Genomic DNA, 9,125 nt, shown 5'->3' with positions numbered 1-9,125 from the left:
CCCCCACCCCGCCATTGTCCCCTTTTGGATCAAAGAAAATTACAGGCTCAGACAAGTGAATAGAGGGCCTTGTGATGAGAGCTCTCAAAACCACAGGCTTGGGTCAGACCTGACGTCACCTCATCCAGCCCAACCCAAAGCACAGATCTCAACAACCTCGTTCATGGGGGGGATTCTGGCTCTACGTGCAGACTTGGAGAGCAGGGACAATTCACTCCTGTCCTGAGGCAGCCCTGTCTGGTGGAAAGCGCCAGTTTCTAGGACGTTTGTTGTCCTAGTGAGCCAACATTTGCTTCTCTGTGGCTTCCACCACTTGGACTTAGTTATGTCCCCCAGGGCAGATTGTAGCTGAATAAATTTCATTTCCCTTACCCCTGATAGCCCCTTCAGAGACCTGAAGACAGTCGTCGTGTCCCCTCTTAAGGCTTCTTCTATCTTAGCCAAATGTCCTCAACTCCTTCACTCAACCCTGCTAGGGCATGATTTTGAGGTCCAGGTCCATCAGCCTGGGCATCCTTCTCTGGAGTGACTCCAGCTTGTCAGCTTACTGTGGGCCCTCAAACTGAAAACAAAGCTGGAAGTAAATTAGGGTAATAAGACTCTCATTCTCCCTCCTTCTAGGCACTAGAGTACTAGACCAGACCTGCACAACTTGGCAGTGGGTAGGGGCTAAAATTAAAATAGGCTAAACTTCTTCAGGCCACAAATAGGTTTTCAGCGGCTCACTTTCCAAGTAAAGGCATAATTAATGATTATTTCTCAAAAACTTTTTTTTAATCGGGACATAATCAAGAAACCGTAGTCAGCAAACACTTCTTTATGAAGTCAGCTTCGGTAAAAGACTTCCTAGCAGCAGCAATTTCTTTAGAAATCTGGAAACTACCCTTAGTAGCCACCTCACTTTCTGAGTTTACTTCCTTGAAAAACCAATGTTCCCCACTGAGATTTTTCAACAATTTGGATGCTTTGATTTGTTTTTTATTGGTGTCCAATTTGCTTGAGTCAGGATGTTTTGATTCGAAATGGTGATGAAGATTGTATCCCTTTGGAACAGCTATTACTTCTTGGCAAACAAGGCACAATATTTTATCTCGTGTAAGTAAACAAGTATCTATTTGTCCATTCTGGATTAACACACTATGTTCTGATTGGACCTTCCATTTCTTCTTATCACCCATCTTATAAAGTTACCCCAATAATTTTAATGTTAGAGCCAAAAAATCACAGCAACTGCTCACATATAAAGAAATACCAAACTGAGTGTCTGACCTTGGAGAGAGCTCCAGGCACTCATGTGACTTGCAGGGTGGTTGTACAGTGAGGGAGGGGAAGAAGGTATTGGGGCCGCTCACCACATAGCGGGTGTTAGCTGCATTTGCCGGTGGCTGCACTTTTGTCCCTGCTCATCACCAGTAATGACTGAAAACACAGAAGATACAACTCTGACTCTCGTTCCTCTCAGACTAGAGACAGACTGATGATGGTTGGTTGCCCTGGGTCACATGACAAATAGGAAAACATGTGCAGTGGCAACCTACCCTCCAAGTTACATAAGGGGCATAATAGTGGCTAGTGGAAGGCGGGTTAAGTGGGGCAATGAAAAAGTACTTACTACATCTTAACTTTCTTTTACATCCTCTACATTTTTCTGAGCCACCTGAAATCCTTCGTGGGGCTGCAAGTGGCCCTCAGCCATATATTGTGCAGTCCTGTTCTAGACCCTTAGCCCTCTAGCAGCCCTTAGCTAGGGTTTTCAAATTTCAGCTTGGTGAACAGCTGGCAACACTAGCAATGCTTATAAGATTGAGTCACTTGAAGACTGGGCCATTGAAAAACAATGGCAAAAGGGTCATCCCCTACCACTGAAAATCTGGAATCAGTCCAAGAGTCATGTTGCCAGCTATTTGTCCACTTTCTCTGTTCTCCATCCCACCCCAGGCCCTTATGCAGTGAAGAGCAAAGAAATTCTGAACCAATCAATCATTGAGCCAAAGTGCCTTTCCTGGCTGGTTTTGATCTCTTAGACATGTTCTCTATAAAAATTCCAGCTTGGACCACCCCAAAAAGCCGCTGAAGGTCTCCAAATCAAACTTCCTAAACAGGTCTCAGACCACAGCACATGCAGCAGATCCCCAACAGCCTCCACAACAGTTGGAACAATCCACTAGACCTGGATCATCCGTATTTTAATTAGAGCTGTGGGCCATCAAAATGCACATCAATTCCTCGCACATCTTTTCCTCCTGCCAAAAGTGATCATCCACCTCAGATCTTCCAGGTTAGTCTTGATTTCAAGTATTCTTCCCCCATCAACCATTGCTGAAAAATCTCAATATTTCAGCAATTAGTAACTGAATAAATCAAGTAAACATTATAATGAAAAAAAGTCAGTTGCAAAATATATAAAATCACAAGAAAGCAGTCTACATATATGTAATATGTATGGACTTTTTTGCACACATATGAACATATGTACACAGTATGCAGGTGGTGGAAGGTAGACTGCAAATGGCAGCATTTCTGATCTTAAAGCCCAGGAACATAAGTGCCATATAGGTTTGCTAATATAAAAGCCCATATGTTAGACAGATAATACACTGGAGGCACTGGAGTTTTGGACTCCAGCCTCTAACAGGTTCACTCTTGATCTGGTCACACAGGAAATACAGCTTCAAAGGGGTTAATGATAACCTTTATTCTAGTCTAGTCTTCTCTAACACTGATAACGGAAGCACTACAAACTCCTTTAGCATTCCCTAATCACCCTTGTCGAAGGGGCTGGTGAGAAGGGGGGGGGGCAACTACCCCTACATCTCGATGGGGCCAGTCGAGAGGGGCATAACTTAGGCATTCAACCCTAAAGGGTTCCCCTAAATCCCCTCAAGCCTCACTGCAGGCTGGTTGAGGCAAACACAGATTCCTCTCTCCCAAACCTTGATGGGAGCCGATCAAAGCACACAGCATTCCAGCTTGTGCATTCAACCATAAAGGTTCCCCAACTCACTGACCACTGACCACCTGTTCTATAGGGCAACAGACAAAGAAGACATATTGCCAGCAATAGCCTCGCAAGTTTACATCACCTTATCCCTATATCTCTCTGCGCAGTGGATGTTTACAATTTCAGCACACATGTTTATATTATTTATCTTTATATAATGCTGCACAAGCATGGTGGAGATGTTTTGAACCATGAGCCTGGGAACTCATATCTAATACCTGGGAAACAGAGATTGTTATGGCCATGGATCCTGGTGTGAGAAACATGGTTTGGGGGATCACTGGACTTCCTAGGCAGGGCCAAAGTCCTGGAGAAGAACCCTGTGATAATCCCTAGGGAAGGCTGTACAGACCACAGGACTCCCAGAGGAAGACCAAGTGGTAGCCCTCCCTTAATCTGTGGGGATCACAGGGCCTCCTAGGGGTCAGACCCTAAGGAAGACCCAAGTGATGGCCCCTTAGGATGGCAGTAAGATCACAAGGCTCCCGAGACAGGGCCGGAAGTCCCATGTGATGTCCCCTTAAGAAGGCTGTGCAGACCACAGGGTTCCCCAAGGGAATCCAGAGTGGTAGCCCTCTTAACACCGCAGTGGGGAATCACAGGACACCCCAAGACAAGATCCAGGAGTAAGCCTGGCAAGCTTCCGCTGCCTGTTGCTTCCCTTCACTTGACCTTGGGAAAATCCATGTGATTTGCCCATTCACGCCCAAAGAACTCAGGACCAGAGTGGGCAGAGGAAGGCATTTTATTACACTCCCCAAAAGAGCCGGTGTAGTGCTCACGGGAACACTCACACACTGATACAGCTGCAGGAGCAGGGGTAAACACTCCCTCCACTCCTGCTAGAGTCATGGTTAGTTTACAGTCTTTGTTTTTTACATAGTTTTCCTAGGTTATACAGTTTATATAAATAGGATAATAAGGATACAGAAGCAAAAGTGAAGTTAATTAGATTTTCCTTGTCTTAGTTTAGGATTAAACTATATTCTTTTACTTCCCCTACTTTCCCTCTTTAACATATGCAAATGATGCAAATCAGTAGGCCTGGTTTCTTGACCAAGACCAGACCCTAGACAAGCTTGAACAGGTTCAAGTGGGTTTGGCCTCTCTAATTCCACAGACTGCCTTCTCAAAAAGTATGCACATTCGTACAAGCCTCTGACCTCTCACCTGACCAACCTTGAGGCCTGGTCTCTGCTAAAGCTGGGGTGGGGGAGGGCAGGGAAGCACACCTTTAGTTCTGTGGAAACAAAACTCCTCCTCCCATTTCTTACACTGGGAAACTGAGGTTGTTATGGCCATAGATGCTGGGAAACTGAACTCTAAGAAATAATAACAAAAATCCACTTTACACACACCAAAATCTACCATACTTACATGAAAATCCACCTTACTTACACCATACGACTGTAATGTCAAAGCAATTTGACCATAAAATATTGCCATCATGCCCTTATTCTATTCTAACCAAGAGAGAGCTACAGTTCAACTTGGGCTATTATCCTTCAAATAAAATCATCTCCAGTTTAGTTGAAATTTCAGTTATGCAGAGATCCAATATCAGAGCCAAACTCAGATGGGAAATGTTTCTTTTTAAACGGAACACAATGAGGAAACTAAGCCAAGAGGAGCCCACCCTAGATGGAGACCAGGATTGTCCTCCCAGCCTTTCCCCAGATGTACAAGGGAAACCAGGAGGATCCCATCCTAGATAGACTAGGATTGTCCTCCCAGCCTTTCCCCAGATGTACAAGTTTTCATCCGTTAATCACACAAAGTCACCTTCCCTCTGAGTGGCTTGTGTCAATTACCAGCATCAGCCATACCTGTGGGGTCCGTGAATCTAATATTATAGCCCTATTCATGGTAAAATATATGGTTCAGGGGCACGATTTGGTAATTCAAATTACATAAGGCAATAGACAAATTATCCTTCCAATGTCAATATGAATTATTAGAGCTTAATTTTCTCAGCTGTTCTTTCAACAATCCATTCATTCTTTCAATCAGCCCAGATGCTTGTGGGTAATATGGAATATGATATATCCATTCTATATTATTCAACACACAATATCTTTTCACTTCTTTGCCCTTGAAATGTGACCCATTGTCACTTTGAATCTGCATTGGGGTTCCATAGTATAAACTTACAATATCTAGGGTTTTACAGGTGTTTTTTTGAGTTGCGTCCTTATAAGGACAAGCCACTAGTACACCTGAATAGGTGTCAACACACGTACATACATATTTACATCCTTTATCCTGGGGTAGTGGGCCAATATAATCTATCTGCCAAATTTGGGCTGGAACTTTTCCCCTAGCTATTTCTCCAGTTACTATCCTAGGAAGAGTTCGTTCTTTTTCTAATTGACACATACAACATCCCTCTGTTATTTGTTTCAACAACGCATGAGAGATACTGACACCTCGATCCTGTGCCCATCGGTGGGTGGCCTGGACCCCTAAATGGCTGGTGGTCTGGTGGACCCATCTTGCTAAGGCTGAGTCATCAGTTGGAGTTGGAGTAGGGACAATACATTCAGTGGCAATCTTTGCTAGTCGATCCGCGTGTGCATTGTACTCACGCTCTGGTGTGGTCAGGGTCGCGTGAGCATCAACATGAAAAACTGACAAATCCGTAACCAAAGACATGTCCCATATATTTTCCCATAACTCTTTACCCCAAACTTGTTTGCCATGAATCTCCCAATTCTGATTCCTCCATATAGGCATCCAAGTAGCTAATCCATTAGCTACCACCCATGAATCAGTAAATATATGACACTGTCCTCCCTTCTCCATTCTGATGGCCTGATGTACTGCCATCAGTTCAGCGTATTGGCTACTTCCCCCTATCCCAGAACTTTCCAGAGTTCGTCTAGTACAGGGGTTATAGGCTACTGCTTTCCAATGTCTCTTCTGTCCTAAATATTTTACTGTCCCGTCAGTAAACCAAGCGTGTTTCTTCTGTTCTACATTTAGTCCATCATACCCATTATTCCATTTCACTAAGGATGGTACCATCTGTTGCTTAGATTCAAGGGGTTTTTCATTTCTCTCAGTGCCAATGTTCGCCACCGATTCATGTAAAGCAGAAACTCCACTTTTGCCTGCTCTGGACCTATTCTGAATATACCACTTCCATTTGATTATGCTTGCCTCTTGTGCATGTCCAATTCTGTGAGAAGCTGGGGTACTCATTACCCAAGTCATAATTGGAATTCCAGGCCTTAATATCACTTCGTGACCCAGGGTTAGTTGCTCAATTTCTACTAAAGCCCAATATGCAGCTAACAGCTGCTTCTCAAAAGGTGTATACTGCACTCCAGATGAGGGCAGTTTCCTTGACCAAAAGCCTAAAGGTACACTTCGGCTCTGTTGTTTTTGCCACAGACTCCAATTTGCATAGTCATCTTGTACAGTCACTTGTAACTCCACTGGCCCATTTTGCATAGGCCATAAGTCCAGAGCTAATTGTATAGCAGCCTTTGCTTCCTCAAAAGCTCTACTTTGTTCAAGGCCCCAATCGAATTCATATTTCTTTCTGGTGGCTTTATACAAGGGTTTTAAAATTTGTCCCAAATGTGGGATGTGGTGTCTCCAATAACCAAATAGCCCTATGACCTTTTGGGCCTCTTTCTTATTAGTAGGGGTGGGAAAATCCTGAATTTTTTGTTGAGCTTGTGGGAGAATTTCTCGCAGTCCTCTATTCCACTGTATCCCCAAGAATTTTACAGTTTGAGCTGGCCCTTGAACCTTTGTGGGGTTGATTTCCCATCCTTTGCTTTTCATATGGTCAATTAATAATGCTAAAGTCTCCTCCACTTCTTTTATATTCTTTCCCTGTATTATGATGTCATCTATGTAATGTGTAAGCTGTACACCAGGTAGCTTTAATTCATCCAAATGCTCAGCTACAATCCTGTGGCAAATAGTTGGGCTATGAATATATCCTTGTGGCAGGCATGTAAATGTATACTGTCAGCCTTGCCAAGTAAAAGCTAACTGGTTCCATTGCTTGGGGTCTATTGGGATTGTCAAGAAGGCATTGGCCAAATCAATAACTGCATACCAAGTCCCTTCATGTTTTTGTATTCTCTCTATTAAAGTAACCGTGTCTGGAACAGCAGCATACAAGGGAGGAGTCACTTTGTTCAGCTGTCTATAATCTACTGTCATCCTCCATGTCCCATCTGACTTTTGGACTGGCCAGACAGGGTTGTTCCATTGAGTAGTTGTAGGGACTAACACTCCTGCCTCAACACATTCTCTTATAGTGTTGGCAATTTCATCTTGCCCACCTGGCACATGATATTGCCTCAAAGTAATTACTTCAGAAGGTTCGGGCAAAGTGATTGGATCCATCTTGATTTTCCCCACTAAGACTGCATTAATGCCTATTTTCCTCACAGCAAATTGGTATTTCCCTTCAGGTAAATTTAAGGTCATACCCTTCAAAATGTCTATTCCAATAATGTATTCAGAAATAGGCACAATAACCACACTATATTCTTTCTTGGGCAACTGTCCAATTTTCATCATCAATTTAACTTGTCTGGCTGATATTTCAGTCCCTCCTAGTCCTGTGATGGTAATAGGAGTTCCATGGCTGAATTTGTCTGGATTCCCATAGATAATGGTGGCCTCGGCCCCAGTGTCTATTAATGCCCTAGTTACTGTACTTGACCCATTTTTCCAATATATGGTCAAGTTAATGTGAGGTCTGCAATCCAGCTTACGTATTTCCTTAATTTGGGCTGGGGCCTGGCCTGTTTCCTAGTATTCCCTAGCATGTGATTCACTTGAGTATGAAGGTTCAACATCTGTAGCATTTGCAGGAGCAGTTCTTATTTCCCTGTCTCTCCTGTTATCGAGTCCTTTATCTTGGTACATCCTGTACAATTCATTGGTTGGAATGCCATCTATCATTTCAAAACCTACCCGTGCTCTCAATAGAGCAGTGAACATTTCTTTTCTTGTCACTCCATTTTGGCGCCAAGTTTGCTGGATATTCACCCTTCTCTCTCGAGGAGATCTATCCCTTCCCCAGTCTCCTAAGTCATGTAACTGTAAAATCTTATTTATCACCTCTGTAAGATGGCTCCCTACTTCCCCAAGTAACAGATTCAAAATTAGTTGTTTATAAGCAGGGGGAGCTGTCCTAATTATTAAATTCCTATGAGGGATTCCTATGGGATCATTGTAATATTTATCTGCAGTTCCTGTCATAATAGCAGTCTTCATTACCTCCTCCTTTAGTCTCATGATACAATCTTTAAGTGAATACCAGGGTCTGTGCTCAGTGGGCCGCATAGAATCATTAGTATATCTCTTATTGCATCCTGCAGCAGCTAATGCCAACAGAGTAGTCCTGCTAGCATCATCTCCTCACTGATGATGTTCCCTAAAAGCTTGCTGAACTAGAGGATCGTGGCTGATACCTATGAATCTCATACATTCCCTCTTATCTACTAATATTCCACCGGCTCCTTGATCACTGAGCCTTACCATCTAAGATATTAATGGTTCTCCTACTCTTTGGCTGAATCTACTCAAAATATCTGTGACCTCTTGTGGTGAGAAATCTTCCTGAAATTCCCTCGTAACTAAATTGCCACCTCGGGTTTCTGTCCTCCTCCTCTCTATGGGACGAACGCTTGTCTGAGTATTTAACCATCTCCCATTCTCTGTGCGAGGGATGTCCTGAACCCTAGTAGCGTTTTCTGTCTCAGCTCCTAACATTGTCTCATTTTCCCCCCACTCGCTTCCCCTGCCACCATGGCAAGGACAAAGCAGGCAGTCAGGCTTGGTCTGGGCTGAGTTGGGATGCACTCTTGGCTTATTTGGCCTCCTGTTGCTCCTAGCCACATTAATAGAAAAGTTCTCATCTGAGTCAGTGGATTCTTGAGCAGCAATTTGTTCTCCTGCTATCTGAGATTCCCCTTCTTGTTGTGGGGTAGCAGTGCCCCCATCTCTTTCACTTAATCTCAATCTTTCATATACTAGCCGGTAGGCTGATAACACTATCCAGCTTTGCCTGGATAGTGATGTCTCTGACTGAATCCCAACCTCTTGTAAACACCTTTCCAAATCCTTAGGATCTCCTCTCTGTAGCCTTGGTTCC

Source organism: Trichosurus vulpecula, chromosome 3 (assembly GCF_011100635.1).
Source record: "Trichosurus vulpecula isolate mTriVul1 chromosome 3, mTriVul1.pri, whole genome shotgun sequence".
Taxonomy (NCBI): Eukaryota; Metazoa; Chordata; class Mammalia; order Diprotodontia; family Phalangeridae; genus Trichosurus; species Trichosurus vulpecula.
This window is presented reverse-complemented; position numbering follows the sequence as displayed.